The 20073-nt window shown below is 39.1% G+C and overlaps 1 long non-coding RNA gene across 1 annotated transcript in view; it reads left to right on the top strand.

Annotated features, from left to right (window-relative positions):
• LOC132816736 (uncharacterized) overlaps nt 1-19735 on the top strand; it is a 57886-nt gene extending 38151 nt beyond the window's left edge. Inside the window, exons 3-4 of the long non-coding RNA XR_009644820.1 lie at nt 178-248; nt 19656-19735. This is a non-coding gene — a long non-coding RNA (uncharacterized LOC132816736). The remainder of the gene's footprint in view (nt 1-177; nt 249-19655) is intronic.
• Nucleotides 19736-20073: the final 338 nt, after the last annotated feature.

Raw genomic sequence — 20073 nt, 5'->3', positions numbered from 1 at the left:
TTTCAGAGCACTGCTGATGAAGGCTACCTGATGAAGGAGTAGTGCTCCAAAAGCTTGTAATTTTAAATAAACCTGTTGGACTATAACCTGATGCTGTGTGATTTTTAACTAACCTGTGGGTGGGTTGTACATTGGTATAAATCAGATTGTTCCTGAGTCTTCTTTGTCACTCTCTAGGTACCTTCGGATTTACTATGGTGGTTCAAATGCAGACATCGGCAGATTAAAAACATCATGACAGCTTCCAGGTACCGCACATTAACCTGCACTATATGTACAGTGCTGAAGATTCATGGAATGGAACCAATTGTGTTGGTGGTACTTCTTTGAATTTGCATGCAGTGCCCGCAAAGTTATGTTCCCGATGGTGGGAACTAAGAGTTACAGTCTGAGAATTCAGGGTGAACCATTTAAGACAGAGATGAGGAGACATTTCTTCATCCAAAGCATAATGAGCCTTTGGAATTCATTACTGCAGGAAGTAGTTGATGTCAAAACATTGGATGTATTCAAGTGGCAGCTAGATGTAGCCCTTGGGGCGAATGGGATCAAAGATTATGGGGAGAAAGCAGGATCAGGCTATTGAGTTGGATGACCAGCCATGATTATGATGAATGGTGGACAAGATTTGAAGGGCCCATTGGCCTCCACCTGCTCCTGTCTTCTATGTTTCTATGTTTCCATACAATACACTGGGGAAGTCTGCTTTCCTACAAAATCATGTGTACAAATTGCTTGCTTCTCTTTGGAAGTGGAGCATACATTGCATTTCCCCTTCTTCACATTCAGAACATCAGTAACCTCCTCCAGCCTCGAAGGAGCCAGATGCAAAGAAGTTCATTGCCTTCGTGATGTTTACAGCCACTATGCTGCCCTCATTCTGTTCTGAGGCTAGAGATCCCCAACTGGTAGTAGGTGTCAATAAGCACTTCTTTAGTGAAATAGAAAAGTCACTCACACTATTCCTGAATGAGATTGAAAAGAGATGATTGTTCCTGAGGACAATAGGTAGACATGGCCTCCTATCTAAATCCCTTATCCCTTTTTTCTTCCTCTCTCTTCAAGCCATTTGTTCTCCTCTGTAATCAAATCAAAACTTCGATAAATATTCAGCAGCATGAAAGATGCCCCATCAATGTTTTTTAAAGGGGTCATCATCAAATTTCTGGGTAGTTGCTGACTGGTTACAATTGGCTGTTGTTGAGTTAATGAATGTGTTTGGTATAGTATACTGCTCTTTCAAATGTGAGAAGTCTATTGAAGTGGTATGGAACATGGTGAAGACTGTAATTTTCAATTCAAGTGGTCTTTTTAAATCACTTGCTCCTACACATGGTGCCATTGTTCTAATTCCTTTGGCCTGCAAGCATGACAGCGAGGTGGAACAGAGAGAACAAAAGCTAGTAGTGCAGAAGAGAAAATGAGGTCTGCAGATGCTGGAGATCAGAGCTGAAAATGTGTTGCTGGAAAAGCGCAGCAGGTCAGGCAGCATCCAAGGAACAGGAGATTCGACATTTCGGGCATAAGCCCTTCTTCAGGAATCAGTAGTGCAGAAACCAACTTGAAAGTGGTTAATGAATCTTTTAAGTAGTCCAGTTAGGAAGTCCTTCATGATTGATTGTGTGTTCAGCTGTTTGAAATTAAGAGAGGGTATACATTAGAGGTTTGAAGGGAAAAATAATACCTTTCAAGGTAAATCAGCATTGCACATTGACTGGTGTCATCATCTGCCTTCTCTGCATACTTCCAGCTTACACTTCAGACATCCATCCTAATAACCAATCCAAAATGGTACTCAGCATAGCCAACACTAGAAATGTGCATTAGCAAGATGGATACCATTTTGGTTCCAAAATAACATGTCAAAACTATGGCTATATACAACAAGAATTTAACTTGCACTTATTTTTGAAGGGTAAATAGGTGATCTGAAAATTTCTGCACTGTTATTAAATTCTCAAATGGCTGTTCTTCAAATGTGAGTTTCTATTGTTATTTCGATCTTAGGAGGCATCTTATCCTCAACCAACAACCAAGTTCACACACTTTCCAGCATAATTCATAATATAGTCCTTAGATGTAGTAACCTTGGCTAATGACACTCCCCAACTCTTACCCTAGATGCTTCCTCCTACAACTCACTGGTTGACATCTCTCTTTTGCAGTGTTAATATCTGTGCTGATCATTTGAGGCTGTAACATCATTTTTCTTAGGTGTCTAAAGGAACAAAGAAAAATGTTATAATCCCCAAAATAGAGCTTTAACTGGATGTTTAATTGCTATGTTTTATCTAAAGTTTATGTTTGAATGAACATTTGTGAAAGAATACATGAATAAAATAAAGACTGAAAAGCAAAGGGAGATAATACTTTCATAAATCAGCTTCATTCTCTCTGCTTCAGAAAATCATGTAATCAAGTCTCATTTCAAATATTCTAGAAAACATTTTAGTGTAATGTTGTGGTGCCTTCTAGGTTAGGATTTGAACAATGGTTCTCCCCTCCCTCACCACCCCTTTTTGCTATCTCATGAGGTTATGAAGGATCCCCTGCTAATATTTATTAAAAAACAGGGGAGTTCTCCAAATCCTAATTAACATGTATCTCTTAACCGACATAATTAAAGCATAATTATCTCATTGCTATTTTAAGGAACTTGCTTGAACAATTTGGCTGCTCTATTTCCCTATATTGTAAAGTGATTACACTTCAAAGAGACTTTCTTGGCTATCAAGCATTTTGGGAAGTGCTGAACTCTTGAAAGGTGCTAAATAAATCAAGTTTTATGATTGGCAAGCTCTCAAGAAGTCAAATAATTTGTTCTTACCACTTCCTGCCAGCACCAGCAGATTATTGTAAATTCCTTCTCTGAAACAAAAGAGAAATTAAGCCTTTCACTAAACATATGGAAAATTAAAGTGGTCTTCTGACCAACTTCCACAACACAAGACTCTCCACTCAATGATTAGGATTACAGTGAGATCCTGGAAAATGTGGACCATTTCCCATATCTTGGGAGAGTCCCCTCAACTTATGAAATTTTCAATGATGAAATTCAGCTCTTCCAAAGGTGTTAACTTGGCCTTCAGCTGACTAGGTAATGGAATATTTGATGCCTAGGATCGCAAACAAAAAACCCAAGATCATGATTTACTAGAAAGCAGCAATCCCCATACTCCTATATATTTGAATCTTAGACAACCTAGCACCTCAAAGCACTGGAGAAACATCACCTGCAGTTCTTCCACAAGATCCTCCAAATCTGATGGCAAGAAAGGCAATTCAACAGCAACATCCTTATCCAAATTAACATACTTAGCATCAAGGGGCTAATCACTAAAAACCAGCTCTGTTGGCAGAACATGTCTTTTGTATAGCTGATATTGGTCTTACAATTGCTGTACTGAAAATTCAATTGTGGCAGGAATCTCCTAGAACAACAGCTGAAATGCTTTATATTGTCTCTCAAGTATCCTTGAAGAAATTATATAGATGTATAACATGAAAAAAGACCCTTTGGTCCACCTTGTCCATGCTGACCAGATATCTTGTCCCAGTTGAAAGTATTTGGCTTTATCCCAATAAACTAATCCTATTTATATTCCCATCTGGATACCTTTTAAATGTTGTAATTGTACCTGCCTCCACCATCTTCTCTGCTAGCTCATTCAATATACGTATTACCCTCTGCGTGAAAAAGTTGCCCCTTAGATTCTTTTGAAATTTTTCCCCTCTCACTTTAAACCTATTCCCTCTATTTTTGGACTCTCATCCCTGGGGAAAAGACCTTGACTATCCACCCTATCCATGTCCATCATGATTTTATAAACTTCTACAAGTTCACCCCTCAGCCTCTGACACCTCCAGTCAAACATCATCTATGATTCAAGGAAACCTTTAGTTTCTAATTGCCCAAAATAGAGAAGATTCATTGGAGATGGTTGCAAATATATAGAAAAGCTTGATTGGAAACATGCAGAGTTCAAGTTGAGATATAAGAGAGAGTGTTCAAAACTCCAAACTATTCATCTATCCAACACTCAGACATAATCTGCCCTACATATTGCAGAGTCTGTTGATTGCTCATTGAATCTGTCACCAATTTCATAAACTCAACGAACCTGAGTTGAAACAAATTATTCTGGATCCTTAGGAACTGGTTGAGAAGAAGACTATGCAGAAACTAAAGCACAGTTAACCACTATTTGTTGCATTAGGGTGATTGGAATACAACATAATATTGCAGAAGGCTGAACTAAACTACTTCTCATAGCAAGAACAAGTTTATGACATATTGATATTACTGATTTTACAGTTCTATTAGTTAGAAAATTGTAAGACAGATTAAGTGTTTCAAATTTGAGACCTGTTTTTCTTAGAAATCCAGTTTATGCTGACATGTGTACTAATTAGCTTTCATGAAACTCAGCAACAGAATAATGGCAAACCGCATAACCCACATGCCTGAACTGTCTTTGATTTGAATCCTAGAACAATAACAGTACAGCAGCAGGCCCGGTCATTGCAAGACCAATTCACTTAGTTTCACTTCCCCATCCTGTTTTCTTCAGTTCTAAGTTTTTTTCTCTTCCTGAACTTATTTAATTTCTATTTGAAAGCTATGATTGAACCTGTCTCTGTCACATTCTCAGGCAGTGCGTTCCAAGTTCTAACTGCACATTGTTGAAAAATGTTTTTCTATACCTCACTTTTGTTTTTTTTTGTCATCCACTTCAATTCAGTGTCCTTTAACCCTTTCCCCAATATCACTGGTTTCTCCCTCCTGCTTTGATTATGTCAGCAGGACACACTAAATCTGTATTCTGTTGACACTTTTTATGAGTTTGGATAACAAGATGATAATGACTAGATAATTTGCTTTTATGTGACAGTAAATGATGGATGGATCTTAACTAGGGCTCAAATCTCCTGGTTTACATCCATCTGATTAGGCGGGTGTATGTTGGTTTAATTTCTCATCCAAAGACAGCAACAGAACAATGTTGCACTCCTTCATTGTTGCTCTGAAGTGTGCCTTGATCTTGCTGAGTCCCTGGTGTGGGAGCTGATCTCAGGACATTGTAAATTAGAGTTGACACAGTGCAACCAACTGAGCCACCACCAGCCACTATGCTTTGTACTTTGTCCAGATCCTTCGCGATTTTGAAATCATCTATCAAATTTCTTCTGAGCTTTCTCTGAGAAGAACAACCGCAGCCTCTCCAATCAATTGACATAGATCTCTTATCTCTGAAAGTACTCTTGTAGACCTTTTCTAACCCTTTATAATACCTTCACATTTTTTTCAAAAGGTGATGACCCAATTTGACACAATACTTCACTTGAGGTCAAACAGACATTTTGTGAATTTTTTTTTTAAATTCACTCAAAGGATGTATGCACCACCAGCTGGGCCAACCTGTCCCTAGTTATCCTTGAGAAGGTAACGTTGAGCTGCCTTCTTCACCACTGGAGTCTACATCGTCTTATGAGGCACATAATGCCACTGAGGAGGGAATTTCAGGATATTTATCCAAAGACACTGAAGGATTGACAATATATTACCAGTTCAGTACGGTGAGTGACTTGGAGAGAAGGTAGTAGTCTTTCCATGTATCTACTGCCCTTATCCTTCCAGGTAGCAGTGGTCATGACCTTGTTAGGTCAGTTTGGAAGCCATTTAACAGTCAACTACATTACCTGAGTCACATGTAGGCTAGACTAGTTAAGACCGTCAGACTTACTTTCCTCAAGGGAACCAAATTGGTTTTACAAAACTGGTCACCATTAGACTACTATTTAATTCCATATTTTATTGAAATTCACATTTCATCACCTATCATTCAAACTTATATTCCAAGAATATTAACTTGGAGGTCTAGAATACAAGTCAAATTACATCATCCCAGGCTATCACCTCCCCACTCACCATAACACAGCATTGTTTATTATCCTGTACGCCCTGTCTAATACTGCATTAAATGCAGAAAAAGATAACAAGTCTAAGGTGCTATCTGGGAGACCTAGACATAAATAGTCACACTGACGCATTGGTGGATTTGCAGTCCAATGTGATACACACAGAATGGAACAGATTTTGGCTTTGTATAGTAGAGTCATAGAATCATAGAGATATGCTGCATGGAAACGGACCCTTTGGTCCAACTCATCCATGCCAACCAGATATCTCAACCTTATTTGCCACCATTTGACCCATATCCCTCTAAACCCTTCCTATTCATATGCTCATCTAGGTGACTTTTAAATGTTGTAATTGTACCAGCCTCCACCACTTCCTCTGGCAGCTCATTCCATACACGTATCACCCTCTGCATGAAAATGTTTCCCCTTAGTTCTCTTTAAATCTTTCCTCTCTCACCTTATACCTATGACCTCTAGTTTTGGATTCCTCCACCCTGGGGAAAAGACCTTGACTATTTACCATATCCATGCCCCTCATGATTTTATAAACCTCTATAAGGGCACCCCTTAGCTTCCGACACTCCGGAGAAAACAGGCCTAGCTTATTCAGCCTCTCCCTCTAGCTCAAACCTTCCAATTCTGGCAAGATCCTTGTAAGTCTTTTCTGAATCCTTTCAAGTTTCACAACATCCGTCCTGTAGCAGGGAGACCAGAATTGCATGCAATATTCAAATAATGGCCTAACCAATGTCCTGTACAGCCGCAATATGACCTCCCAATTCCTATATTTGATGCACTGACCAATAAAGGCAAGCATGCCTAACACCTTCTTCACTATGCAATCTACCTGTGACTCCACTTTCAATAAACTATTAACCTCCTCTAAGGTCTCTTTGTTTCGCCGCATTCCCCAGGAATGACCTTACCATTAAGTGTATAAGTTGTGCCCTGATTTGCATTTCTAAAATGCAGCAACTCATATCTATCAAAATTACACTCCATCTGCCACCCCTCGGCCCATTGGCTCATCTGATCAAAATCCCATTTTACTCTAAGGTAATCTTCGCTGTTCACTACACCTCCAATTTTAGTGTTATGTGAAAAATTACTAATCACATCTCCTATGTTCACATCCAGACATATAAAGGATGAAAGGCAGTGGACCCAGCACCAATCCTTGTGGCACAGCGCTGGTCACAGGCCTCCAGTCTGAAAAGCAACCCACCACCACCACCGTCTGTCTTCTACCCTCGAGCCAGCTCTGTTTCCAGACAGCTAGTTCTTCCTCTATTCTGTGTGCTCTAACCATGCTAACCAGTCTACCATGAAGAACGTTGTTGAACGCCTTACTGAAGTTCATATAGATCTGCCTTCATCAGTCCTCTTCGCTACTTCTTCAAAAAACTCAATTAAGTTAGTGAAACACGATTTCCCACGCACAAAGCCATGTTGGCTATCCCCAATCAGTCCTTGCCTTTCCAAATATACATACATCCTGTCCCTCGGGATTCCCTCCAGCAACTTACCCACCACCAATCTCAGGCTTACCAGTCTATAGTTCCCTGGCTTTTCATTACCTTTCTTAAATAATGGTACCATGTTAGCCAACCTCCAATCTTCTGGAACCTCACCTATGGCTATCAATGATACAAATATCTCAGCAAGGGGCCCAGCAATTACTTTCCTCAGTTCCCACAGAGTTCTAGGGTACGCCTGATCAGGTCCCAGGGACTTATCCAATTTAATGCGTCTTAAAATGTTCAGCACCTCTCCTTTGTAATATGGACAATTTTCAAGATGTCACCACATTCTCTATCTCGCATATCCTTCTCCATAGTAAGCACTAATGTAAAATACTCATTTAGTATCTCCCCCATCTCCTGTGGTCCCACAGATAGGTGACCTTGCTGATCTTTGAGGGGTGCTTTTCTCTCCCTAGTTACCCTTTTATCCTTAATGCATTTGGAGAATCCCTTTCAATTCCTCGCCTTGTGTGACTATCTGTGTGGAGTGTGCACATTTTCCCCCTGTCTGCATGGGTTTGCTTCGGTTTCCTCCCACAGTCCAAAGATGTGCAAGTCAGGTGAATTGGCCATGGTAAATTGCCCATAGTGTCAGGTGCATTAGTCATGGGGAATGGGTCTGGGTTGGTTACTCTTCAAAGGGTCAGTGTGGACTTGTTGGGTTGAAGGGCCTGTTTCCATACTATAGGTAATCTAATCTAATTGCCAAAGCTATCTCATGTCTCCTTTTTATCCTCCTGATTTCCATAAACAAAGGAGTAGAAATTAGCCTATCTGGCCAATGAGTCTGCTCCACCATTCTATCATGGCTGATAGGTTTTTCAACCCTATTTTCCTGCTTTCTCCCTGTAACTTTTGATCACCTTGGCAATCAAGAAGTCATCCATCTCAGTTTTAAATATGCTCAATGACCTTGCCTCCACAGTCTTATGTGACAATGTATTCCACAGAATCACCACTCTCTGGCTGACGAAGTTTCTCCTTATCTCCATTCTAAAAAGTCTCCCCTTCACTCTAAGGCTGTGCCCTTGGTCTTCGTTTCTTCTGCCAATGAAAACGTCTTCCCAATGTTCACTATGTCCAGACTATTCAGTATTCTGAAAGTTTCAATTAGATCCTCACTCATCTTTCTAAACTTCATCAAGTATAGTTCCGGAGTCCTCAAATGTTCCCCATTTGTAAAGCCTTTCATTCCTGGAATCATTCTTGTGAACCTCCTCTGGAACCGCACCAGAGCCAACCCATCTTTCCTGATGTGTTGGGCCCAAAATTGCTCACAGTACTCCTATTGTGGTCTGAACAGAGCCTATAAACCTTAGAAGTACATCCCAGCTTTTATATTCTCATACTCAAGAGGTGAATAACAACATTGTATTTGCCTTCCTAACTATTGACTCAACCTGCAAGTTTACCTTCAGAGAAACCTGGACTAGGACTCCCAAGTCCCTTTGCACTTCAGATTTCTGAATTTTCTCCCTGTTTAGAAAATAGTCCATGTCTCTATTCTTCCTACTAAAGTGCATAACCTCACACTTTCCCACATTATATTTCATCTACTATTTCTTTGTCTACTCTCCTAACCTTCCAAGTAGTTCTGCAGTCTTCCCTCTTCCTGAAGTCTACCTATCTCTCCACCTATCTGTGTATCATGTGCAAATTTAGCAATAATGCTCTCAGTTCCTTCATCCAGATCAAAGTTGTAGAAAATGTTGTACACTCAACACCAACCCTGTGGAATATCACTGGTCAACGGCTTCCATCCCGAGATGGACCCTTTTATCCCTGCTCTGCCTTCTGGCAGACAGCCAATCTTCTATCCAATCTTCTTCCCTCTTAAGTATATTCCTACTGCCTTTATCCTCTTCTAGGGAATCACTTGATTTCCACTGCCTATACCTGATACATGCTTCCTTCTTATTCTTGACCAAAACCTCAATTCCTGATGAAGGGTTTTTGCCCAAAACATCGATTTTCCTGCTCCTCAGATGCTGCCTGACTTATTGTGCTTTTCCAGCATCACTCTAATCTTGACTCTAATCTCCAGCATCTGTAGCAGCCACTTCTGCCCAAAACCTCAATTTCTCTAGTCATCTAGCATTCCCTACGGCCTTGTACCCTCTACCAGCCTTGCCCTTCACCCAAACAAGAAAATGCCACCTTCTGGACTATCGTTATCGCATTTTTGAAGGCTTCACATTTTCCAGCCATGCCTTTATCTGTGAAAATCTGCCCACAATCAACTTTTGAAAGTTCTCGCCTAACACTGTCAGAATTGGCCTTCCTCCAGTAGGTTAAGCAATGGAAATAAAATTTGGGAGAAGTGTAAATATGCTGTCTATCTGCTATCATCCATTTTACTCTTTGCGCAACATCCAAAGCTATCTGAGTAAAAACCAAAAGAACTGTGGATGCTGTAAATCAGTAACAGAAACAGAAATTGCTGGAAGAGCTCAGCAGGTCTGGCAGCATCTGTGGAGAGAAATCGGAAATAATGCTTCAGGTCTGGTGACCCTTCATCAATCCTTAGGATGTTCTGAGCAAGGGTCACCGGACCCAAAACATTAACTCTGATTGCTCTGCACAGGTGCTGTCAGATCTGTTGAGTCCAGCAATTCCTGTTTTTGTTTCTATCTGAGTAGGTAGGCTTTTGCAAAACTTATTCAAGTTATATCTTAGGATTCAGAGTATGGGTCAAAATTTAGGCAGGGACCTTTTAAGAGACATTTCCAGCATCTGCTGCCTAACTTCATAAATTAATTGAATAGTTCCTTTCAGAATTAAAAATAGCTTTGGGAGGTTGTTAACATCTATACCATCAGCTAAATAAGACACTACAATGACATCTTGGATCATTTTGAAAAGATAAATTGGTGAAGTCAGCTTGAAATTGGAGTCTCTCAAATGAATTTTCTGTGGATTTCTCTGCGATGTTTAGAAATCAGTCAACTCAAGTGAAGCCAGAAGAAACTTATGATGCCATATATTTTTCTGCTGTGAACAGATTTAATGAGCCATCCACGGGTATAATGTGAGACATAATGAGCTGAATGTTTGAATTTATTGACTAAGTCTGAGTTGCATTTAATTTCTTCAGAAGATTTGTCACCCTGAGGCTAAATGAGATCTCTCACCATTTCTTACCAAACTCGCCTTATTAATTACCTACCGTGCTCCCAAACTACCTCGCATGTTCTTTTAAACCTATCTTACCACATGTCATTCCCACAACAACTTGCCACAGTGCATATTCCATCATTTAACTTTTGCCCCACCATCTTTAAAAAGTCTGTTTTGCACCTGGACAGTCTGGAGCCTCCCTGTACAGTTCCTGAAATTTGACATAAGCATGACATACAGAGGGATATCAGCACCCTGGTTTTCAGGCAGTCCTTCTCACCCACGTCCTGTAAGAAATTCATTTCCTTTCTGTCTCCATCTTGTTTTATATTCTATTACCAGATGCAGCAGTATCAGCAAAGCCAGGATTGATTGCCATCAAAATGTCACAATCTGAGATTTAAAGTACATTGAGAGCCCAAAGGCATGGAATTTTTAATTTATTCTTTATTCCAACAACATCAAGTTGTTACAATTATGATTGGAAATTAAGATTAAACTAAGAAAATAAATTATTTACAGTGAACTAACCCTGTAGTTTTTATTTGAGGAAATGATTTGTCTCTGATTTGTCTCTGTCTGTCTCTCTCTCCATGAGGCCTCTTTCTGACAAAGACCCACTTTCCTCCCGAAAGAGTTTGCTTGACTGCTCAACACCCCTTTTTCCTCAACATTTCCACGTGCTGCTGAAAATCTTTGTACATTCTTCCCTGCTTCAAATTTGCCAAACCAATAAACATACTTAATGCACAGTGACCATTCAGTAAGCCATTGTTTTACCAGCAGGTTCAATTGACCATTGTGACTAAAATGTTCAGGTCCACACTACTGGTAGCATCACTAATCTGGACAAGTGGAAGTGTTGCTCAAGACGAGCTTCTCAGCTTAATGGTACTTTCCATGGCTCCAGGCTCTGTGGCAGATCACTGTAGTTGGTGTCTAAGTCAGTCAGGTCTCCAGCAACACTCCTTGATTTAGTTGCCATCTCCCAGTCATGAGTCATCTATCAGGGCTGGAGTGAGCCTCCCCACACTGCCCAGAATCATAGTACACAGTTCACTCCAGGATTCCTCATTGCTATGCAAATTGACTTCACTTGAACCATCACTCAATGACATTTCACATTTGACAATATCATTGAGAGATCTCTTCGCCTCCACAGTTCTATTCCTGACGCAGGGCTTTTACCCGAAATGTCAATTTACCTGCTCCTCAGATGCTGCCTGAACTGCTGTGCTTTTCCAGCACCACTCTAATCTAGAATCAAATCTGCAGTCCTTGTTTTTACCTCCACATCATCCACCAGGCCTTTGGCCTCAAGCAACTCCCCTCTGTCAACCACTTTCTGAAATTGCCCTCTGGCTATTGGTTCAAAAACATAAGTGTGGCTATCCATGTTCAGCTGTTTGATAACTTTGTGGGGTTCAGGATCCCAGATATCTTTAGCTTATTCTGAGCCCTGATATTCTAATTTGAGAGGAATAGCCTCTGTTAGAGGAATACAGAGGGTATAGAAGAATGGAGGCCATGGTGTAGAAACTGAGGTAATGTTCTGGGACCCTACATTTGAATCCCACAATGGCAGATGGTGCAATTTGAATTTAACAAAGAAACGAAATTGGAAAGAAGAATCTAATAGTAACCATCAAACCATTGCTGATTGTCAGGAAAAGCCCACCTGGTTCACTATTGTCCTTTAGGGAGAAAAACTGCCAAACTTACCTCATCTAGCCTGCATTTGACTGAAGCTCCACAGCAATGTGGTTGAATCTTAATTGTCCTTGGGGCAATTAGGAATGGAAAATATATGCTGGCCTAGCCAGTGATGCTGCATATCATAAATGAATAGAAAGTAGCCATGTTCTGTTTTGAAGGTCAGTTTTGTCAGCCTTGTGATTATTCAATGTTGTTCTTCTCAGAAATATCTCTCTTTGAAGTGATCTTGAACACCTGGTTTAGCATCATATGATACAGGGTGATCCACTCATTTCACTGGCCATCTCCATTAGAAGGTGTGCTGAGCACAAGGAGGATGATTAGGTCTCATTCAAAGAAATGATTTGTGCTGAATAGCTATGAGTGAATTCAAGATACTAATATTAGCGTAAACCTGCTCCAGAAGGTACACAAGGTCACCTTTGTTTACTCTCAGTAAGCAAAGTATGCAGTCATGCAATATACATGTAGTTGAACTATTCACACTGTTCATTTTCCTCCAAATGTTTGGGATAGGTCTTGACTATGCCATAGATCTGGCAAAATTCCTGTAGGATCTTGTTCTAGAATTTGTACCTCTGACCACAATGAATTCACCATGGAATACTGAAATGGACAAACCAGTCAGTCTGGTTATATTCAAGGCCTTTTGGTTACAGGTGAGAATAGTGTCTGTTAGCTTAGTGAAGGCTTCCATGAGTGTAAGAACATGTTCCGTCGTATTACTACTGGGATCAAGGACTTTAAATCCTTGTGATTGAAGTTATGACCATGTCCCAACTCAAAGGCACTCATTTGCTTATTTTGCTAACACTTGGATTAAGATTCCATAGAGTGTCACTGTTGTATTAATGGGTGAGATCCAAATCAGGTCCAGACAAACTGCCAGATATTGTTTTATCTTTACCATTTATTTTGAAAGAGGACCTCAAAAAAGCTTCAACCGTTTGAAGTGGGCTTCATTGTGGGCAAGGAACTCTAGGGTCTCTTGGCAACCAGGAATGCCATACTGGTGTAAAGCCACTTCCCTAATTTTGGCCAAAGACCTTTTACAATGACAATTGTTGTCAATATTAGCAATTGTCCTGGGTCAGCAACATCACTCTCTGGTCAGCACAGGTGTCTTTTCCATCACTTGAATCCCGACTAACATTTGAGGCTCAGAAAGTATGAGTTGCTTCACCTCTCTATCTTTGTTATGAAACTGGATCCTCTTTGATTAAGTTCTAAACCCTAGTAATTTCTGTGCCGATTTGGACTCCTTCATGAGTTTATGCTGGGTTGATGGATGTCAGGCCTTGAAGTTATGGTGACCTGGTGACCACTGATATCACTGTTTGTGTGGTGTTTTAGTTCTTCCATGGAAATAACATCATCAAGTAGATTGAGAGGCCCTGCAATGTCTGACAGGGCTGAAGCAACAGTCATTCTGAAATGCTGTTATGAAAATAATGACATGCGGTCTCCTTAAAATACTTCAGCGATTAACTCAGTTCCTAATAGGAAGATGACTTTGAGTTCATGATTCAACTGTTTTGATTCTAGAAATGGGCAAGTAGGATCAGTTTAATGAGTTAGACATTTCAATCCAACTAGTGATCCCCAACTGCCTATATAAGTTCCTTAGCTTTTTACTCTCTTTTTCCTGTGAATCTCTTAAAAAAAAGTATTAGTGTTGCCAATTACTTAACATGCACTGCAAAAAACCCCTTATCTCTTTAATGATTGGCACTGCCATCCAGTGGCTGAAAGTGAAAAAGACAGCTGATAAACTTTACTGATCAAATTGTCAAATTAATATTTTTATTTAAGAAGTATGATAAATTATTTTAAGTAAAGCACAAAATATTGATTTAGTATTTATTTCAATTGATTGCTTTATTCTTCCATACGTGTTTGTGCTTTATACTGCATTATTGTTAAATGTATAGCCTTTTTCTCAGTATCTTTTAAGCTTAACTATAAAGTATGACGAGAAAATGTATATCTTTCCGTTTGACTGGAAACCTTTTGAATTACAGTACAGAATATCTTCTTGTAAATAGTCATCTTCTAAAAAATTAGGTATTAATTAAATAAATCAGAGTTTCATTATTTTGGTCTGTTAGGTAGCCTGTTTCATGTTTCCATGATTTTCTGTATTAGAATGAAAAGAGATATTGACAGACTTTAATCCACCACAGAATGCTACTGTTGTCACATAGGTGTCAGTGGCAGTTGCTGGCAATAGTTTCAGTGTACCACTGCCAAAAAATGTAGTTTAGCATTGAGCCAATTTTAGTAGAATCGGTGTAAATGAAAGCACTACCTTCGTGAGTTTATTCACTACAGTTTTACTATGCCATATAATTAGTATGGTATTGAATTTATTAGTTATATTTTTAAACATTGTGCCTTTTAACTTTTCCCTTTCCTATCAATAACTTTTAATAAATAGAAAATAAATAGATAGACCATAGTTAACAAATAATGCTCTATAATCTGTTTGAATGTCTTTCCCCCCATTTATCAATGCAACTTACTCCCCACTTTTCTGTTACATAATTCATCATCACCAACAAGACAGTGGAAGCTAAAAAATGACAGTCTGATACACTGCAATATCCTAGAATCTGATCTGTCATCATGATGCAAGCTTTTGTCTCTAGCAGTAATGCAACAATATTTATGTTAGTTCCAAGAACAGAAGAACTTCTTGTAGATAATGTAATACTGAAAGATTCAACAGAAGTCTACAACATCGCCTTGTATATACACATAATATACCAGGACTTCCTGGCTGGACTATTATTAAGTATTTGGTTACAATCTACTACAAATAGCAGCATGCCTCTATCAGCATGACATGCTTCAAGTAGCTCCAATTAAGATGAAATTAGAGACTTACATACCTTTGAGTCATTTGCTATGATAATGTCTCAAGAATGTATCTTAAAGATCTATTATAAAGAAGCCATGAGACACAACATAACAGCCCCTTTTCCTAAGTTAATAAATTAAGTCCCAAACAGATAAAGTTAGTTTGGATGTACATGTGATGTTAATTTGACAATTATACAAACTGGTAAAAACAGAGATAAAACGATTAACAATTCAAATCAATATAATGCTTTCGAGGTTTGACAACTTGTTCTGATCTGGTGTTGTGTACCATCTGGAGTGGGACATTATATATTTGGTTTCTCTGGGATGGTAACTTGTTTGCTTTCCTGGGGTTGCTCATACTTAACATCATTGCACAACCATCACTGGAGTTTTCTTCCTCACTGAATTCAGTGATTAGACAATTGTTTGCTAGGCAAGGTTGTTCCAATTTGCCTTCCGAGCTAAATAATAGTGGAGATGGTATTGCCTTCTCCACTGGTGTTGCACAAAAATGTAACAAGGTAATAGAAAACTTGTGACTGGCTGCTCGACACTTGATGGTCATAGATCTAACAGCACTACAATATGTCCTTTTATGCTGTGGTGAGAATGTAATGTGGATCAATTGCCACTTAACACACATTTTGAAATGGTTTGCCAGTGAAATGCAGTCTTTTGAGTCACTATCTATTCTGGTAAACTGAATAAACTGAAATAGTGCTCATTGTAAAAGATGACAGAATGGCTTTTACTGTACTTAAACCCCTTAATCAAACAAACAATAGGCCCATGATTCTTTATGTTTAATCTATATTGTTTGTCAGTTTTCCTGTGCCTCATTTTAAATAGTCCCACATCATCATTACAATCCTCAAAAAAAACTCTATGTTCCTCCTTTGTTCTTTGAATTAAATTGAATTGAATTGAATTGAACTGAATTGGATTGAATTTATTGTCACGTGTACCGAGGCACAGTGAAAAGATTTGTCTTGCGAGCAATACAGACAGATCCCATAATTAAGTAGCATAGATAAGTAAATAATAGGTAAACAGCAACAAAAACAAAAACAAAATCACAGGTACAGGCGAATGTTAACAGCTTGTGAGTCCATTAAGTTTTCTAACAACAGCAGGGCAGAAATTGTTTCGAAATCGGCTGGTGCTTGTGTTCAGGCTTCTGTACCTTCTCCCCGATGTTGGAGGTTGTAGACAAACATTGCCAGGGTAGGATGGATCTTTGAGAATGCCGGTAGCCTTTCCTTGACAGCGGGCCTGGTAGATGGATTCTGTAGATGGGAGGTTGACATTTGTGATTGTCCAGGCCGTGTTCATCATTCTCTGTAACCACCTCTGATCTTGAATGTACAGTTGCCATACCAGGTAGCGATACATCCAGACAGAATGCTCTCGATGGTGCACCTATAAAAGTTGGCAAGAGTATTCGCCATCATGCCAAACTTTCTCAGCTGTCTGAGGAAGAAGAGATGTTGTTGGGCCTTTGTAACCACTGCGTCTACATGAAGGGTCCAAGAAAGCTTGTGTGGATGGCCACTCTCGGGAGCTTGACACTCTCCACTTGTTCCACCTCTGTGCTGTTAATGGGTAGGGGGGCATGAGTAACATCCCGCCAAAGGTCAATAATGAGTTTCTTGATTTTGCCGGCATTGAGATCTAGGTTGTTCTCAGTGCACCATTTTTCCAGGACTTCCACCTCCCGTCTGTTTCGTTGCCATCAGAGATTCGATCAACTATGGTGGTGTCAACAGTAAAACTTATAAATGGCATTGGCTCTTGTGTATCCCCCTTTGTCTTCACTCCACAACTGACTCCTACATTCAGCCTCTTGGACTTGTGCTCTGAAATTACCTCTCAACAAGTCACTCCTACATGTTAACATTACCTCATTACCTTTAAGGCCCCTCTTACAGCTCTTTTTTTCAAAACAAGGTTGTAGTAATCCCTTGTATTCCTGATGAAGGGCTTTTGCCCGAAACATCGATTTTCCTGCTCCTCAGATGCTGCCTGAACTGCTGTGCTTTTCCAGCACCACTCTAACCTAGACTCTGGTTTCCAGCATCTGCAGTCATTATTTTTACATATTAATCCCTTGCAATGTCTGATTCTTTGGCTGTGTCCATTTTGTCCACTTTAACTGCTGTGAATCACCTTAGGATGTTTCTCAGTGGAACAGGAACTATATAAAAACAAACTGTTGCATGTTACAGAATCAGTAATGGTCTTTATCCATGTTACACATGACTAGTTTCAAACTCTAAAGACATTGGAAAACTTTCAGATTAACAAACAAGCACTCCAACAGTGTCAAATACAATAATTTAAAATGGAATTACGTGCTGGATTTCTCTTATAAATAATGTGCGCATATAAGTCAATGTAACATTGTAATCAATCTCGTGAGTTTGAATGGCAAAAAAACTCATCAGGCTCAGCTTTATTAATTTCTGAAGTTAACAGAACTCTCAGACTCGAAGCTGTTTCGTAATTCATACATGTATCAATTACCCTGTAGTAATGAATATAATATAGGGAAAAACTGTAGTTATCAGTATATTTGCAGCAATTTCACCAATTACCCGAAGTAACAATCCTGCCTGTTTGCAAATGTTCTGAAAAGTTATCTACCGATTCTTTAAGGACTACAATAACAATTTACAAAAACATTAAAAAATAGCACAATTTGAAATTTATGAGTACAAATTTTAAAACCTATGTTTTTATCACATTTTTTTTAATGTGCTTTTTTAAAAGGCTTTTTCCCTATGTGGCAGAATGGTCTAACACTACATTAAACTAATTCTGTCAGCCAAAGCTAGTACTAGTACATTTAGTGACAATTATCTCATGGTTTATGAAATATTTAGTTTCAAAAAATTATTTGAATTAAAATACTTTTAGTCTATTTGAATTCACCTGTTCTAAAACACCATTATGAAATGTTAATAAGTGATTTATATTACAAAAACTTTTGAAGTTATTGTCTTACCATTTCTCCATTGAGGTATGATTTGGAGATGCTGCTGTTGGACTGGGGTGTACAAAGTTAAAAATCACACAACCCCAGGTTATAGTCCAGCTAGTGTGCTTCCAATTAAACCTGTTGGACTATAACCTGGTGTTGTGTGATTTTTAACTCTATTAAGGTACTTTCTTTAACAATATATTCTCCATTCGAGTTGGTACTGCATCAAAAGAATTGATTCCAATATTAGAATGCACAACAAAATTCTAACAATGTACCTTCATTTCCTTCATGCCCCAGCACAGTTGCTATTTCCATTGGTTTGGTCATAGCTGCCGACCAACACATAGGATTACCAATCTAGTAAAACTGTTTTTCAGCTAATAACATCTCCAGAGAAACAAGACAGAATTTATATCTTCTCAATTCCACACCCAGTGGTCTCAGGCCCATTAAGATCAGGCAGTTTATTAGTCATCTAAGCAGTTAATACTTTTATGAACTTTCTACTTCAGCTTTTCTGTCTCCAAGCCACTTGTGATGCCACATCATTAATTCAAAAGTGTGTTGCCCAGGACAGTTTCAAGTTTCTGTTATAAAGTTTAAAAACTGCTTAAGCTGCTTTGATACCTTATACTGATTCCTTAGGTTGCTGCAAACCATTAAACATTGGAATTTTGGTCACTGAGATTCATGCAGCAAGATTTTTCAGCTTTTATGAAAGGACTACTTTTATAATAATTTCAACACTATTAAAAACATAACTTCTAACAATTTTTAATGCTCTGCGCTTTTGTAGAAAGTCACAGAGCAACATACCCCAATATAAAATTACGCTAAAAATCACACAACACCAGGTTATAGTCCAGCAGATTTAATTGGAAGCAGCTTTCGGAGCGACGTTCCTTCATCAGGTGAAGCACAATCACCTGATGAAGGAGCGTCGCTCCGAAAGCTAGTGTGCTTCCAATTAAATCTGTTGGACTATAACCTGGTGTTGTGTGATTTTTAACTTTGTACACCCCAGTCCAACCCCGGCATCTCCAAATCATAAAATTACACAGCCTTGTGAATCAAAAGGATTACTAATTTGCATTTCCAAAGCATCATTAATGAAAAGAACATTTCCAAAACTAAAAGCAAAAAGCATTCCAAAGAGCTAGAGAATTCTTAAGTCTCAAAACATTAACTCTTGTTTTTCTCTCCACCGATGCTGCCAGATCTGCTGAGTTTCCCCAGTATTTTCTGTTTTTATTTAACATTGAAAGAAACCTCACTAACGGATATAGAGAAGGTGCTCAGCCAGGAATAGTAGGTGGAGAGGTTTAGGTAAAGAGGTCCAAAGGGCTGGACTGGCTGAAGGGTAACCAAGAACAACAGTACATCAAACTGGAATTAAAGGAACAAATCATTCAAGAGGAATTATAGCTTGAAGAAGACTGAAAAGGAAAGAAAATGAGAAAGAGAAAAATAAAATAAAAGAAAGATCTGCAGAAAGCATACTGGACTCTATTCTGTTTCTCTTTTCACAGGTGCTGCCAGACCCGTTCAGTTTCTCCAGAATTCTCTGTGTTTATTTCAGCTTTCTGTCCAGTTCATCTGTAACCAAAGATATCAGATTCTGGAGGTCTGAACTAGATATCTCGATGTCAGGATATACTCAAGGGGATTCACAACTTTCTGCATCATTTCAAGGCCCAATGCCATACAACGTTGGCTGCAGCAAGACAAGGGCTATCCAATCCACATATAGCTGATGGCACTTTTATGAACGCTTCAAACTGATATACAATGGCAATACAATGCTACTTAAAGTGGAACAAATCATGAACCACCTTGAGATAAGGTTTTAACACCTGGATATCTCCAGTGGGGCTTTGCACTATAACCCAGAAACCGTGTGCCATATCTTTGCTTCATGCTTCAATCAAAACTGGAGCTAACAATGAG

Source organism: Hemiscyllium ocellatum, chromosome 6 (assembly GCF_020745735.1).
Source record: "Hemiscyllium ocellatum isolate sHemOce1 chromosome 6, sHemOce1.pat.X.cur, whole genome shotgun sequence".
In the NCBI taxonomy this organism is placed as follows: domain Eukaryota; kingdom Metazoa; phylum Chordata; class Chondrichthyes; order Orectolobiformes; family Hemiscylliidae; genus Hemiscyllium; species Hemiscyllium ocellatum.
Note: the sequence above shows the minus strand (reverse complement) of the source record. Positions and strands in the feature narration are given on the sequence as shown.